General features: G+C 38.1%; 1 pseudogene across 1 annotated transcript; it reads left to right on the top strand.

Annotated features, from left to right (window-relative positions):
* The first annotated feature begins 7,026 nt into the window (after positions 1 to 7,026).
* LOC309866249 (large ribosomal subunit protein uL4 pseudogene) lies at positions 7,027 to 8,295 on the top strand (annotated as a pseudogene). Its single transcript has one exon. The product of its transcript is annotated as a large ribosomal subunit protein uL4 pseudogene (transcript).
* Positions 8,296 to 17,741: the final 9,446 nt, after the last annotated feature.

Genomic DNA, 17,741 nt, shown 5'->3' with positions numbered 1-17,741 from the left:
GCAAAGATGTGGATGTAACTAGAGGATATTATGATAAGTGAAATAAGTCAATCAGAAAAAGATGATTATCTTACACTCTCAGTGAAATGTAGATTTTAAGAAACAAGGCAAAGGATCATAGGTGAAGTAGGGGAAAAAAATGAAACAAGATGAAACAAAGGAGACAAAACCATACAAGGCTCTTAATCTTAGGAAACAAATTGATGGTTGCTGGAGGGGCAAGGAGTGGGAAAATGGGGTGGCTGTGTGATGGACATTGGGGAGGGTATCTGTGTGGTGAGCGCTGTGTGTTGTGTAAAACTGATGAATCACAGACCTGTACCCTTGAAACAAATAATACATTATATGTTAATAATAATGTTAATAATTAAAAAAATAAAAAATTTAAGAAAAGAACTCTTTGGGACTATGAAAATATTCTACATGATGATGGTGGCTACCCAACGATACATATGTGTTAAAAATCACTGAGGTGTACACTTAAATGAATTTTAACTTATGCAAATTACACCTCAATAAACTGACACCCCAAAAAGTCTCTTTAGTCTATCATAACATAGCAGATTTGTTGAAGAGCTACATCATACAGAGTCATAAGCCTAAGCAAGATTACTTTTGCATCTTCTTCACTCACCTATAATTTTTTGCCAGGGTATTTGCTTGCGTACGTATTGTGTCCAGTACCATTTTATTATCACATGAATTACTATCAAGTATTTTATGATGAAGGACTTTTGCTTTAAAACACATGTTTCAGGGTACCTGGGTGGCTCAGTGGAGTGGGTTAAGCCTCAGCCTTTGGCTCAGGTCATGATCTCAGAGTCTTGGGATTGAGTCTTACATCAGGTTCTCTGCTCAGCTGGGAGCCAGTTTCCCTCCCCATTCTGCTTGCCTCTCTGCCTAATTGTGATCTCTCTCTCTGTCAAATACATAAATAAAATCTTTAAAAAAATAAAAGAAATAAAAATAAAACACATGTTTCATTGAATCACATACACTAGATTCTGTGAAGGTGAAATACTGTTTTTGCACTGCCAACATTCAATCAGCATATTGATTGAATGGTGAAGGTGCGTTTTTGATTTATAGGATGTTGAAGTCATTTCATCCCTTTAGGACACCCATTGGTGGTGATAGTTTATCCAAGTGGCTGCTGCCCAGATGAATTTAACAAGATCCTAAATGCTAACAATTCATCTTGATTCATTATTTTATGCTTGTGTATAAAAATTTGCCTGCTAAGCTTATTTCATCCAAAAATTCACATTTCAGATGAGGGGAGGTCTGAAAGCCAGATGCTTGTTTCCTGCCTTTTCTTACTTACCCATGTCCACATTTATGAAAATGCCAACAGAGTCTGGACCACACAGTATCTTAAAAATTGACTTTTAGAGAATTGATTGAACTCTGAAACTAAATAAAATAGTTTCTCATTCCCTTTTACAAATAAAGGCTTCTGAAGTGATGTGGATAAAAGAGAGAACATGTTTCAAAGTTCAGCATGGAAAATAAGAATTATAAGAAAATAACAAGGATTATGTGGTGCTTTCTGCTTAAATAATGTCTTTTTTATACATTATCTCAGATCAAACCAAACCACAAGAGGATCAGCATGACTTGAGATTAACTCTCGAGAAATATTTTTTCCCTTGAATATAGAACATTTCTAAAAAGTTTCCTAACACCTGCTCATTCCTGAGACACCGCAGCACAATACACACCTCACTGCACAGATGACAGGTGTCATTCATTTAAAACCTTCACATATCACCTCCGTACATGGAATGCAAAGAGAATGATCAGATCTCTCTGGTTGTTAGTGAAAACACACTTTTAAAGCGCTTTTTAAAAATCTATTAAAGTCTTGTCATTTTCTAATATAACCAAGTTCCTACTGTTTCAGAACAACTAATATCTCAAAGTGAAACATTTTTGGCACAGCCAAATCTAGAGTACACTCGGAGGCTCTACTCCCTGGATTTCTTCCAGGAGGAAAGTCAATTTGCCTGACTAAAAATAATGAAAAGCCACTGAGCACACAGACACATATTTTAGGAAAGTCAGCTCTAGGATGAATAATGAAGTAGGAAAAGTCGCCATTGGGGAGGCACAAAAGGAGATATGGGTGTGCACTTCAAGAACCTGGAAATAAGATAAATTTCAAAGAATTAAATTAATAACACTTCTCATTTTCATAACATAGCAGTAAGCAAAAAGATTACATAATGTAGAATTCTAATCAAGATAGTCATTTGTTTTATCCTTTTACCCTGCTTTTAAAAATATTCAGGTATCAGGGCGCCTGGGTGGCTCAGTGGGTTAAGCCGCTGCCTTCGGCTCAGGTCATGATCTCAGGGTCCTGGGATCGAGTCCCGCATCGGGCTCTCTGCTCAGCAGGGAGCCTGCTTCCTTCTCTCTCTCTCTCTCTCTCTCTGCCTGCCTCTCAGTGTACTTGTAATTTCTCTCTGTCAAATAAATAAATAAAATCTTTAAAAAAATATTCAGGTATCATACAGAAATATGTACAGTATAATAAAAGGACAATAGATAAATAAATGTTGAGACTCCTGGTATTAGGCTGGAGAACTAGCACACAAATCTCCCTTTGCTTTCTCCCCACCCTCTACTTAAATAATAGAATAGAGTCTTTAAAGCATAAGAACAGAAGATGGAAGCTATAGCAGCAAAATTCTGGAAGAGATGGGCTAGTGATAATGACAAAAACTACCTGGTGAATGGAATCCAAAAGTAGTAGGGGAGAGTGCCAACAATAAATCTTATTTATTCAATAGAACAGCAGTTGCTAGACCTTCTACCACTATGTGCAAGGTCTGAAGAGTCTTCTTCATAGAATCTGACTAGTTAAGAGGAAAAATCTGGAAGATATGAAAATCTGTGATTGATCCAAAAAAAAAAAAAAAAAAAAACCCTAGCCATATCCCCCTACAGTAAAATCATGGTACATAAGCCCTAACTCCATCCTTAGACCAAAAAGCACAAATAACATGATTAAAATGGGCAGAGGACAAAAACAGACACTTTTACAAACAAGACATACAGACAGCCAACAGACACATAGAAAGATGTTAACGTCACTCATCACCAGGGAAATGCATGTCGGAACCACAATAAGGTATCACTTTATACCTGTCAGAGTGGCTAGAATCAAAAGGACAAATAGTAAGTGTTGGCAAGGATATGGAGAAAAAAGAATCCTCAGGTACTGTTGGTAGGAATGCAAATTGGAGCAGTTACTGTGGAAAACAGTATGGAGGGTCCTCAAAAGAATTAAAAATAGAATTATCAGGGGCACCTGGGTGGCTCTGTCATTAAGCATCTGCCTTCAGCTCAGATCATGATTCCAGGGTCCTGGGATCAGAGTCCTGCACCAGGCTTCTTGCTCAGTGGGGAGCCTGCTTCCCCTTCTCCCACTCCCTGTGCTTGTATTCCCTCTCTCGTTCTCTGTCAAATAAATAAAATCTTTTAAAAAAAATAGAATTGCCATATGATTCAGTAATTCTACTACTGGGTATTTACTCCCCCCAAAAATGAAAACTCTAATTTGAAAAGATAGATGCACTGATATATTTATTGCAGCATTATTTACAATAGCCAAAATATGGGAACAACCCAAGTATTTGTCCATAAATGAATGGATAATGAAGGTGTGGTATTTGTACACAATGGAATATTTCTCAGCCATAAAAAGAATGAGATCTCGCCAGTTGGAACAACATGGATGGATCTAGAGGATACACTAGTAAATAAAATAAGTCATTCAGAGAAAGGCAAATACAATATGATTTTACTCATATGTGGGATTTAAGAAACAAACAAATGAACAAACGGGGAAAAAAAGAGCCAAAACCGAAACAGACTCTTAACTATGGAGAATAAAGAGCTGGTCGTCAGACAGGTGGGTGAGGGGATGGATGAAATAGATAAAGACGATTAAGAGTACCTTTATTATGATGAGCACTGAGTAATGTATAAAAATGTCATATCATTATATTGTACATACAAAACTAATTTAATAATGTATGTTTACTATAGTACAATTTAAAAAAAAAGAAAGAAAGAAAAAACTCAGGCACCTGAGTGGCTCAGTCGGTAAAGCAACTGACTCCCCCCCTTTTTTTTTTTTTTTCAAATATTTTATTTATTTGAGAAAGAGGGAGAGCAAGAGCAAGAAAGTATGAGCAGAGGAGAGAGGCAGAGGGAGAGGGAGAAGCAGACTCCCTGCTAAGCAGGGAACCCAATGTGGGACTTGAACCCAGGATCCTGAGTTCTCGACCTGAGCTGAAGGCAGATGCTTAACTGACTGAGCCATCCTGGCATCCCTAAACGACTGACTCTTGATATTGTCTCAGGTCATGATATCAGGGTTATGAGATCAAGCCCCGCATCGGGTTCTGCCCTCAGCATGGAGTCTGCTTAAGATACTCTCTCTCCCTCTCCCTCTGCCCCCGCCACTTGCATGCACACATGCTCTGTCTCTCTAAAATAAATAAATACAATAAAAAAAAATTTTAAAAACCCCAACATCTGAGTAAAGCCCCTAAAGAAAAATATAATAACTTTGGGGAAACAAAGACTTACACAAAGAGAAGAAAATGTAAAAATCATTAGTATACTCAGGATATGAATTATCTATTGCATCCATAAAGACAGAAAAGGCACTGTCAGGAGAATTCCAAAAACAAAAAAAAAGGAAAAAAAAAATAAAAGAGACCTCTTTAAAGTTAAACAGATGATTAACTGAGTGTAAACTCTGTAGAAGTCTTGAAAGCTAAAATTGACTCAATCTCTCAAAAAGAAGAGCAGACAGATTAAGAGAAGAAAAATTTGGAAAGAAGTGATAATCACTAACAAGTTCAGGAAGTTTAATATCTGAATAATAGAAATTATAGAAAAGGGAACACAGAAAATGAAGAGAGAAAAATCATTAAAAGATTTCTCAAGAAAATGTCCCCAGAATTAAAGGACATGCTCTTTTGGATTGAAAAGGCTCAGAACAGGGGAGCCTGGGTGGCTCAGTCAGTTAAGTGTCAACTCTTGGTTTTGGCTCATGCCATGATCTCAGGGTCTTGAAATCAAGCCCCATATTGGGTTGCTCAGCATGGAGTCTGCTTGAGATTCTTTCCCTCTCCCTCTGCCTCTCCTCCTATTGTCTCTCTCAAGCACAATAAATAAAATCTTTAAGAAAAAACTCAGAACAGGGGCACCTGGGTGGCTCAGTGGGTTAAGCCGCTGCCTTCGGCTCGGTCATGATCTCAGAGTCCTGGGATCGAGCCCCACATCAGGCTCTCTGCTCAGCAGGGAGCCTGCTTACTCCTCTCTCTCTGCCTGCCTGTGATCTCTTTCTGTCAAATAAATAAATAAAATCTTTGAAAAAAAAAAGAAAACTCAGAACAGTAGATTAAAATATACTATGCTAAAACATATTCTGAAATTTCAGGAACCTGGTGACCAAGAGAACAGTAAAAAGCAGGTCACATTCAAACAATATCATCATAGGAACCTTAAAGATATATAGCAATAACTTTAAAATACTGAAGGACAGAGGTATACTTATGGACCCTGCATGAATGACTTTTCAACTTCAAGGTGTAAAAAAGCAATACGCATTAAGTAGAAACTGTACTTCAAATTCTGAATGCTGATCTTTTCCCAGGCTAGAAACAGGGATACTATGCTCCCTCATGAGGCTGAGCAACAGTGGTGAGCCAAAGTTCCCAGTCAGCCACACCATCAGGAAACTGAACAACCATATGCTTACAACAATTCTGTACCCACAAAACCGTTCTGCTTTTCACTTCCAATACACTATTCAATAAATTACATGAGATAGTCAACCCTTTATCGTAAAATTGGCTTTGTGTTAGATGATTTTGTACAACTGTGGGCTAATATGTTATGAACATGTTTAAGGCAGGCTACGGTAAGCTAGGATGTTCAGTAGGTTAGTGTACTAAATGCTCTTTTTTTTAAAAATATTATTTACTTATTTATTTGAAAGAGAGAGTATGCGTAAGAGGGAGGAGCAGGGAGAGAGGGAGAAGCAGATTCCCCTCTGATCAGGGAGCTGGACTTGGAGCTCTATCCCAGAATCCTGAGGTCACGACCTGAGCCAAAGGCAGATGTTGAACTCACTGAGCCAACCAGATGCCCCTTAAATGCCTTTTGATTACAGTATTTTAACTTCCAATGGATTTATCAAGTCATATTCATCATTAAACTGAGGAAGATCTGTCAAGTATATCCAGCCAAACCAAAAATTGAAAGCGAAGGTAATGACCAATTTGGACATGCAGGATGTTTAAAGTTTACCTTCCCCTCCTCCTCTTTCTCAGGAATCTATAGAAGGATAAACTTCACTAAAATGAAGATGTAAGCCAAGAAAGAGGAAGATATATTAAGGAAAAATTGCATACCTTCTAGAGAGACCAAAAGAATTCCCAGGTGATGGTGATGGTGATGGTGATGCCTTCAGCTGTGCCTCAGTAAAGAAGGAAAACAATCCAGATTAAAGTAGGGTAGAAAGTTCTTCAGGAAGAGATTTCTTCACAAGACAAAACTGACAGAACACTTGATGTATTTCAACATCTTGAGAGGATAATTGTATGACCTTTAGGGAAAATATAAAACTATGCACGGAAAGCAAAATGATCAAGATTCACTACATGGCTCACTGTCAATTGTTTTGAGCCCTATCAAGAGGATGTGGGCTGGGACATGGCACTTGTGCACTGGAAAGTGGGAGTGATGAAATTCAGCTCAATCTGAAAATTCTTTAGCGGAAAGTCAATAGGTCCTGCCTGAAATCAACAAACCAAGAAGCAGCAATAAAGCATGTTATTTAGAGACACAGAAATACATCCCAAAATAATCCTCCAAAAATGAAAGTATGGGTGAAAGTAGACTGACGGTTTTTACAACAAATTTTATAAGAACTATTTGCCTCTTTAAAATCAGTATATCTATAACTTTGGTAAAAATGTTTTGAGGAGCATCACCCTCTCTTCTCCCCTTGATGGCGTGTGCTCATTCATTGACATCTGTGTACTCTGAAAAGGGGGAATCATCTGACAAAAATGTTACTTTGCCTGCTGTGTTTAAGGCTCCCATTTGACCTGATATTATGAACTTTGTTCATACCAACTTGCGCAAAAACAACAGCCAGACATACACTGTCAGTGAACTAGCAGTTCATCAAATCAGTGTTCAGTCTTGGGGTATTGGCAGATCGGGGGCTTGAATTCCTAGAGTTTGAGGCAGTGGGACTCACCATTTCAGCCAGGGTGGTCTTGGAAATATGTGTCATGGGGGCCGCATGTTTGTACCACCAAAACCCGGTGCTGTTGGCATTGTAGAGTGAATATAACCAGAAGCCATATGCCATGTACTCTGCCCTGGCTGCCTCAGCCTTACCAGTACCGGTCATGTCTAATGGTCATCATAATGAAGAAGTTCCTGAACTTCCTTTGGTGGTTGACAATAAAGGTGAAGGCTACAAGAATACCAAGGCTGTTTTGTTTTGAAAGAAACTTAAAGCCTGGAATTACATCAAAAAGGTCTATGCCTCTCAGCAAATGAGAGCTGTCAAGGGCAAAATGAGAAACCATCATTCTGTCCAGTGCAGGGGACCCTGCATCATCTACAATGAAGACAATGGTATCATCAAGGCCTTCAGAAACATCCCAGGCATTACTTGACTTAATGCAGGCAAACTGAACATTTTGAAACTTGCTCCTAGTGGGCAAGTGGGACGTTTCTACATTTGGACTGAAAATGCTTTCCACAAGCTAGGCAATCTATATGGCACTTGGCATAAGACTGCCTCCTTCAAGAGTAACTACAACTTTACCACAGATAAGGTATTAACACAGACCTTAGCAGAATCTTGAAAAGTCCAGGGATCCAAAGAACCCTCTGAACACCACCCAAGAAGATTCATCACAGGGACCTGAAGAAGAATCCACTGAAGAACCTGAGAATCATGTGGAAGCTAAACCCATATGCAAAAATTCTGTGCCAGAATACCATTCTTTGCCAGACCAAAATCACAAACTCCAGATGGATAAGGCAGCAGCAGCATTAGAAGCCAAATATGATCAGAAGGGGTTTCTAGGCAAGAAGCCTGTGGTATGGAAGACAAAGAAGAAGGCTGCTGGTGTGAAGAAGCAGAAGAAGCCTTTGGTGGGAAAAAAGGCTGCAGTTACCAAGAAATCAGCAGATGACAAGATTCCTGCAAGAAAGAAACCTACCACAGAAGGCAAGAAGCCTGCTGCCTAAAAACTTACATTTGTTTATTCTATAGAAGTCAAATCATTTTGGACAGCTAATTTTGAATAAAGATCTGATTAAAGACTGAAAAAAAATGTTTTAAAAGAGCAATATAGTGGGGCGCCTGGGTGGCTCAGTGGGTTAAGCCACTGCCTTCGGCTCAGGTCATGATCTCAGGGTCCTGGGATCGAGTCCCGCATCGGGCTCTCTGCTCGGCAGGGAGCCTGCTTCCCTCTCTCTCTCTCTCTCTGCCTGCCTCTCCATCTACTTGTGATTTCTCTCTGTCAAATAAATAAATAAAATCTTTAAAAAAAATTAAAAAAAAAATAAAAGAGCAATATAGAGACTATGGACTCTGAACAAATTGAGGGTTTCAGAGGTGAGGAAGGTGGGGGTAAAGGGTTGACCTGGCGACGGGTATTAAGGAGGGCATGTATTGCATGGAGCACTGGGTGTTATATGCAAACAACGAATCCTGGAACACTACATCAAAAACTAATGATGTACTGTATGGTGACTAACTAACATTAGAGAAAAAAAGACTTGCACAAATAGATTAAAAAAATGTTTAAAAGAGCAATATAACAAGTGGTTAGTTATGGAGATTATAAATATACAGCAGTAAAACATAAAAGAGCACCAACTTCCTAATGTGATGTGAATATTGGTAGCATAAGGTGAATTTTTCAATAACATCATACATGGAATTAGTAAGTACATATCTCAAAAATTTCAGATAGAAGTGAAAATGACATTGTCAAATCTCCAGTAGCTTAAGACCTAAAGTGAACACCATTACACTCCACTGCTTTGACATAATAAAGTGGAAACTATGAGAGGTAGCTTTTTGCAAGTTGCTTACATTTATTATAAAATTAGATAACAAAACAAAAAGATTCTATTTAAAATCACCCAATCCAAGGTGCACGGGCGGCTCAGTGGGTTAAGCCTCTGCCTTCAGCTCAGGTCATGATCTCAGGGTCTTGGGATTGACTCCCGCATTGGGCTCTCTGCTCAGTGGGGATCCTGCTTCTCCCAACCCCCACCCTCTGCCTGCCTCTCTACCTACTTGTGACCTCTGTCTGTCAAATAAATAAATAAAATCTTTAAAAAAAATTAAAAAAATAAAATTACCCAATCCATCATAACTAAACTTTCCTATTAATATACTCAACAGGGGGTGCCTGGGTGGCTCAAACAGGTAAGGGTCCAACTGTTAGTTTCGGCTCAGGTCAAGATCTCAGGGTCCTAGGATCGAGCCCCACATCAGGCTCCTCACTCAGCACTGAACCTGCTTGTCCCTCGCCCTCTGCTCCCCCCCCCTCCCTATCTCTCTCAGTAAAAAGTAAAATCTTTTTTCAAAAAAATATACTCAGCATGCCCACACATATTTCTTGGAGTAATGGTAGAAGGACTCACAGATGGTGTCTGTAACAATCCATCTTTCAATTGTGCCTTTCCAAGTAGTTGCTAGACTTTGACTATGAATTGGATCTGGTACAAGCCTGTAACCTTCAAGCATTATGAAAGTGGAGGGACAGCATATACACCTGCCACAAGGGCAACCAGTGACACTGAGTTATAAAGTTCAGGGCACTATACTTAAGAACTTTCATATGCTGATCTTACATATAATTATTGGATATTTCATCTCTGCTACCCACACCAATATGTCTATAGGTTTCAAGTGGATATAAATTAATGTTATGTTGATCTTGAGAAGATGTGGCATCCTTCACCGAATGTTGACAAATCTGTGGATTGAGAAAGACAGCTGAGAGGCAAGAATCAAGCCACCTTAAAGCTAGGCTGAGAAGGACACCAAACCTGGCTTTGGTGTCTTCTCATCTAGTAAGAACTAGATTTAGATTTCTTTGGCCTATTTGGAAAATTGTTCACACTTTGGACTTTTTTGGAAAATTGCCTGTTGATCATAAAGACACTGATGGCAAAGATGCATGTGAGTAATTTGAACTACTCTTCTTAAAACATGAGTCAAATAAATCAGTATTTCTAAATTAATAAACTACCTATTACCTTAAAAACATATAAATAAACAAAAAAATGACATAGTAAGTTTAAGAGAAGAGAATGCTTGGGAAAAGAAAGGAAGCCAGAGTAAAAGCTAGGGGCCCCAAAGTGCAATCCACAAGATCTTTCCAGATCATTTGGTGGTCCTCTTCAAGGAGACATTATGGGATACTGAGAATGACTATGTCATATGACACTCCTACAATAAATACAACAGTGAGTTCAATGATTTGCTGGACGTAGTCTGATGGTAAATACCAAAGGGTAGGTTAAATCAAAATAGTATTATGAAAATCCAAACAATCTAGCCTGTATTCACAGTTCTCTGATGATTTGTCACAAGAAGGAGTGTGTGTGCTGAACACTGCTTAGCACTAAGATTAGAAAAATCCAGGTTCTCATCCTAGGTCAGCTATTTATAAGATGTATGTTCCTGGGCAACTTGGCCATGATAAAATTCTATGATTTGGTTATCTTACTCTGAATTAACTTAATGAGATAACTCTTTATATCCAGCAGAAATAAGTTCCATGAGTAGGTGGGAGGATAATGGTGGCTGAGATGAAGGAGTCATAGGAGGACCGTGAGGTTTAGGAGAACAATGCTATGTATATCACTTTGCTTGGGCTGCCATGACAAAATATCACACATTGGATCTCTTAAACAATAGAAATTAATCTTCTCACAGCTCTCGAGGCTGGAAGTCTAAAATCAAAGTGCCAACCAGATTGGTTTCCTTTGAGGTCTCTCTTCTTGGATGGTCTCTCATCTTGCAGATGGTCACCTTTTTCTGCCTCTTCAAATTCCTGGATACATAATCCCCTTATATTTCTTCTCAGGTGTCCAAATTTTCTCTTCTTATATGGACACAAGTTAAATTCTATTAAGGCCCACTCTAATGGCCACATTTTAACTTAAACACTTCTTAAAAGATCCTATCTCTATAGTCATATTTTGAGGTACTGAGAGTTAAGACTTCAATATATGAATTTGATGGGTACACAATTCAGTCTGCAAAAACTGGAAAGAAGACAAACCAGAACATGATAAAAATGCAATGAATGAGAGGTGAGAAGACACCAAAGCCAGGTTTGGTGTCCTTCTCAGCCTAGCTTTAAGGTGGCTTGATTCTTGCCTCTCAGCTGTCTTCCTAAGAGCTCAGAGAGAGTCTGAAAGTGAAGAAAAAAAAAAAATCCTTGGCCTCATCCTCCAACCCCCAAGAGTGTGGGATGATGAATCAAGGAGGTGAATGGAAGAAGAGAATGTGAGCCAGCTATACTGTAACTCTCAAGAACCCTGGAGTTGAGTGGGAAGTTCACGCTGAGACACAGGACAAACCCTTTACCTCTTTACCTTGCAGCTCTTCTGTAGGACAAATCATGGAGAAGGTCCTCCTCTCTTTTTGTTCTTCACCAGCCCCCCAAGCCAGCTATGGTGGCCCTCTAGAGCTATTCATGAAGGGAAACCATACATGGACATATAAATTATATAATGCTGAAGACATCCTTGGGTCCACAGACTTAGTGCACATCACTATACTCTTTCCTATTACTTTATGCCATATGAAAAATGCCATCTTTTAATTTTCAGCATAAAACTATTCAGAAATTAAGTTGCTTTAAGTTCTAATCTAGTCTAAGGGGCAAAATATGTTCCTGCTTCTAATGGCAGTTAAGACATTAATTATATATTATAGTAAAAAATATGTAGCACCCACTTTGACATCAAAGCATTTTAGCATTTGCTGAATTTCAGGCTGCTGAGATACTTCTGCTGGAAAAATTTGCCACCTTCCACTGTCCTATGATATTCATATCAGGTAAAATGGAATGGTTATGACACTCCCAAAATTTTTTGCAGTGAAAACTTATGGGAGAATAGTATTCTAATTACAGTAATTTGCCACTAATGTTTAAAATAATTTCACATATAAAATCCATAAAATTGAGAAATATGTCTCTGAGATATGCAAATGTTTTGGTTGGTTTTTCAAAGTGATTAGTCTGTAGCAGCATAATTAGACATGAGCAAAGAAGATAATCCATGCAGGTGAATTGTTTGACTTCCAGTTAATATATTTGTGTCAAATTCTATTACTATTAAATTGTTCACATTTATTTTTTGAGAGTACCAAGTCTCCTCTGTCTCACTTTTACATATTTTGTCTCTGACACCCAAGTTTCCTGTTGTAAGATATTTGTACAGTGATTTACAGTTGCAACAAACTGAACAATCTTCAGCCATCAGCCATCATATTTTACTCCCACATTACAAAGTGGTTTTTGTGCTTCAGAAAATATTCAGCAGAAATTCACTATGAGACTTCTCACCTGTGGCCAAACTCAAGTGACTGAATCCAGCTATAAAATGTACTCCTAATTCTCTCTCTCCCCCTAATTTTTATTCCCATTGCCATGACTCTAATTTGGGTGTTTATTAGCCCATTCCTGAATTATTCCAGAACCTTCCTCACCAAGTTCCTTCGTTCAGGGTCTACTCAATCCCTGTACTGATTTGTCTTGTACTCAACAACACATTAATCCTGCTATAGCACTACTGTTATCAGACTACTCCCAACTACTACTTTGTTTTCTCAAAAACATGCACATTGAATTTCAAAATAGAATACAGAGTCTATACTCTGTATTCAAGGCCCTCTTTTATGGACTGCATGCTTGTGACCCCCCACCCCCCACACAGAATTTATGTTGAAAAATAAGTCTCCAGAGTAATAGTATTTAGAGATGTGTCCTTTAAGAATTGAGTCACAAAGGTGGAGCCCTCATCATAGGATTAGTGATATAAGATTAAAAGATATAAGAGAGCTTTCCTCTCTCTCTGCCGTCTGCCATGTGAGGATACAATGAGAAGATGGCCATCCTCAAGCCAGGAAGAAGACTCTCACCAGATACCAAATACACCAGCTATTATTGGACTTTCCATCATCTACAACTACAAGAAATAAAGGTTTGTTGGTTAAGCCACTCACTCTATGACATTTTAATAGCAGCCTGAGCTAAGACACCCTCCAAAAATGATATTCCAATCCAACTTTTTAGTTGCCCACACCACACCCTAATTTCACATCTATCTCTGTACTGAAACCTGAATATACAGTAATTATAATCCACATCTTTCCTCATTTGTCTATCTACCTAGAAAATTCTCTTATTCTTATTACCTAATCCTACACTTTTTGATTTTAACCCATCTTCTAAAATTTTAGCCCATCTTCTAAACAAAGAAGATGGGATAAAATCAGTAATTAATCATTCCAGGCTACAGTGATCTCCCCAAGTAATCTCTGATCTCTTATTCCATTTAATTGCTATATTAAAAAGCACTTAAGGGGTGCCTGGGTGGCTCAGTGGGTTAAGCCTCTGCCATCGGCTCAGGTCATGATCTCAGGGTCCTGGGATGGAGTCCCACATCGGGCTCTCTGCTCAGTGGGGAGCCTGCTTCCTCCTCTCTTTCTGCCTGCCTCTCTACCTGCTTGTGATCTCTGTCAAATAAATAAATAAAATACTTTTTAAGAAAGCACTTAAATGTAGAATCAGGTTACATTTTGTGTAAGTGCATTTTTCTAACAAAACTATATTTGCTTCAGTGGGAGAAAAGTGTTTTACTTCTCATTTGATTTATCCAACATGTTTCAGATTATTAGTCACATAGTAGAGATACATGTAGACAGATATCCAGATACAAAGGAGATAAGTACTTACTTAATTCATCACATCAGTCAATCATATGTTCATTATATTACTATCAATCAATAAGATTTCCTCACATTTATGATTGCTTATTAATTCTGTGATCTTGGGCAAGTTGCTTAACCACTCCAACTCAGTTTCTTCATCTGTAAAATGGAAATGATAATAGTCTCTCCCAAATTGGTTCACTGTGAGGATTAAATAAATAAAAAAACCCTTGGAAAAATACCTAGCATGTAGAAAGGATTCAATAAGTGTTTTATCACAGCCATCATCATCATCATCAACATCTTTACCTTCTTCTTCAACATCTCATCAAATAGATGTGTCTACTCATGGACCCATACTTTCATTCAGTCTGTCAGTTAGCAAATATTTGTGTTTCTTGTAGCCCACGTAGCTTATTTCCAATGCAGTCATTTTGAAACATTGCACTTCAGAACCCCTCTATGATCATCATGGAGGAAGTTGGGGGAACAAGAAAGCCTATCTCCAAGCCACCTTAGACCTAAGTCAACCAGAGAAGCAAAGCTTTTATCTGAATTACAAATGAACAACAGCTATAAGCCTAGAAACCAAGGTTCTGATATATAAATCCAACCACAAATGTTATTGCCTTCATGAGCTCTGGTGCTCCCAAGCTTATAGTTTTTCTGTTGTCTACTCTTTTATAAATGGTGTTACCTAAACCTCCATGCAACAGGATTACATACAACAACTTTACTTTCCCCAAAAGTCCCACTACTTTTCCTCTATCTCCTTATTCCAGGTTTCATGATTTGCTCTGCAGTAAGTAAAATAAAGTAGTAGAATAGTAGAGTTAATTACTGGAAAGCAAGAGTCAGCAAGATGAAGTTATTTTATAGACAATTACTTTAAAAATATTTATTGAGCGCTCTTTATACGTCAGATATTGTTTTCAATATCAGTTTTAAAGATAGTATCTCAGAGGTGTCTCTCATCCTATTTACCCATATGTTCTTCAAACAAATATGGGAAATGTGCCTCTTTAGTATTATTTGGAAATTAAACATAAAATACTTTGATTTAAAAAAAATCACAAAAAGATAAATTTATTTTATTTTTTTTAAAGATTTTATTTATTTATTTGACAGAGAGAAATCACAAGTAGATGGAGAGGCAGGCAGAGAGGGAGAGGGAAGCAGACTCCCTGCTGAGCAGAGAGCCCGATGCGGGACTCGATCCCAGGACCCCGAGATCATGACCTGAGCCGAAGGCAGCGGCTTAACCCACTGAGCCACCCAGGTGCCCCACAAAAAGATAAATTCAATAAGTATTATTATGTATTATCAATCTACGCAGTTGCTTTATTTACCACAAATCCCTCCTTCCAGCTCTTGTGGAAGTTAGGCTGCAGGTCAGTGTTCATAGTAAGTCTGTTGCTTTGCTTTGCTTTCATAGATAACAGTGCAGAAAAGTCCACCTCCAATATTCATGCAATTACAAGAGTACCCATGCATTTTCAAACTGCACACCCTGAAGAATTTGGGCATCTCCTTGCTATGTGCCCAATTAAAGACAATGACTAATAAATAAGTAAAATACATATTTTTCAATATGTTATGTGATACTCTATTAATGATATAAATATAGCTTTAATCTCCCCATTGTCTCACTTTTTGAAAGGTCTCCTTTCTATAATAAATCATTTCATATATGGTTTGAAGGAGTGATTTAATTAATTTGCTACCATAAGATAGTAAGTCTGATGCTAAAACCACCTAGGAATGCAGTTATCTCATCTTTGAATTAAATTGTGCAAATAAATAAATACATTTTGCAAAATTTTTAGCTCATACCTATTTGATTAATGACAAAAACCACACCCATTTTGATTTATATTGGATCTAGAAACAAAAATAAAGAAGGCTTTTCCATCAAATTAAGTAATAAGTCTATATAAGCAATTAACCAGTCATCTTCCATCCTCCAGGCCTCAGCAGGAAAAGTACCTTCCTTACTATGCTGAAACAAGAAACTATTTTCACAGGGCACCTGGGTGGCTCAGTTGGTTGAACGTCTGCCTTTGGTTCAGATTATGATCCTCGGGTCCTGGGATGGAGCCCCGCATTGGGCTTCCTGCTCAGCGGGAGTCTGCTTCTTCTTCTCCCTCTTCATGGCCCCCCGGCTGATCACTCTCTTTCTCTAAAAAAAAAGAAAAAAAGAAAAAGAAACTATTTTCACTAAAACTGAAATTTTTAGTGAAGACTACTGGTGACATTACCCTCAGACTTCCCAGATTTTGTTAATTTCTCTTTATTCTCTCATCTGTGTGCATTAACTAGAGTTTGTGATTTCAGAGTACTAAATGACAGAGTGGTGGGTGAAACAGGCAGTAACCAGGATCCCATTATCTCATGTTATCCAAATAACAAAGTTGTTAGTTGTTTTTTTGGGTTTTGTTTGTTTGTTTGTTTGTTTGTTTTCCAAGTCTGCCTCTTTGGTTTTTCACTGGCTCTAGTTCCCAGGAAGCAAGAGATAAATCAAATGGAAAAAAAAATTAGAAAATGATTTTTTTTTTTTAAGTATCAAGTTTTTATTTAAATTCTAGTTAGTGGGCAACCCTGTCGGGACGCCTCTCACTCCTGAGCGCTTTTGCTGTATTCTTGCTTAATAAACTTCTATTGCTTCACTCACTCAAAAATAAATAAATAAATATTAAAATAAATAAATAAATTCTACTTAGTGAACATACAGTATAATATTAGTTTCAGGCGTAGAATTTAAAACACCTCTTGGCAAGAGTGTCGGCAGGTGATGTGAATGAAGATTTTGGTAAGGCTATTAATATACTGTTGTTTTATAGTAATGATTTACTAATTTTTTTCTGATAGTTAAAAGGAAAAAACTCAGAATCTGTCAAGACAGATGATCATTATCTACCATTTTTTTTTTCTACCCAAAGGACTAAGTTTGCAGGTAAATGAAACAAGGCTTTATTTCAAACCGCAGCAGCCAGAATATATTTGTCATGGGATAAATGACAGTCCTGGAAACTGGGGCACCTGAATTACACACAGAGCTCTTGGGTGAAAGTTTCCCCTTTGATATTAAAACTGTGTTATCCATAGGTTTCTATAGTTCTGCCTATCCTGATTCCACTTCTTCAGTTCAAACTCTTTATCTCTGTCATCTCTGCTACTTTCCTGGCTTCTCCCAACCTCTAAATGTTTATGCCTCAAAACTCAGTTCAAAGATTGTGGTATTCTTGACCCCTCCCCTTTTTGCCCTCTAGAATCAGGCTTCGAGTCCTTTCAATTTAAACTGTTCCTTTCTTGGGGCACCTGGGTGGCTCAGTGGGTTAAGCACCCGACTCTTGATTTCGGCTCTGGTCACGATCTCAGGGTCATGAGATTGAGCCCCACATTGGCTCCACATTCAATGTGGAGCCTGCTTAACATTCTCCCTCTTTCCCTCTACCTCTTCCCCTGTTCGTGCTCATACACACACACTCTCTCTCTTACTCAAATAAGTAAACAAATCCTTAAAAAAAAAAAAAAACTGTTCATTTCTTTCTTTTTCCATTCGGACTACACTTTCCCATGAGCTTATCCTTATATTCTGACAGTAGTTTCTGAAGTCAAATAAAGAATCAAATGCTAAGCACATACCACAATAACCCCAACACAGATGCTGAATAAATGTAGTTGTCTTCCTTTCTCACTCCAACTAGTTTCCCTGATACCCACCTGC

This window comes from Mustela nivalis (assembly GCF_964662115.1).
Source record: "Mustela nivalis genome assembly, chromosome: 1".
Classification (NCBI taxonomy): Eukaryota; Metazoa; Chordata; class Mammalia; order Carnivora; family Mustelidae; genus Mustela; species Mustela nivalis.
Note: the sequence above shows the minus strand (reverse complement) of the source record. Positions and strands in the feature narration are given on the sequence as shown.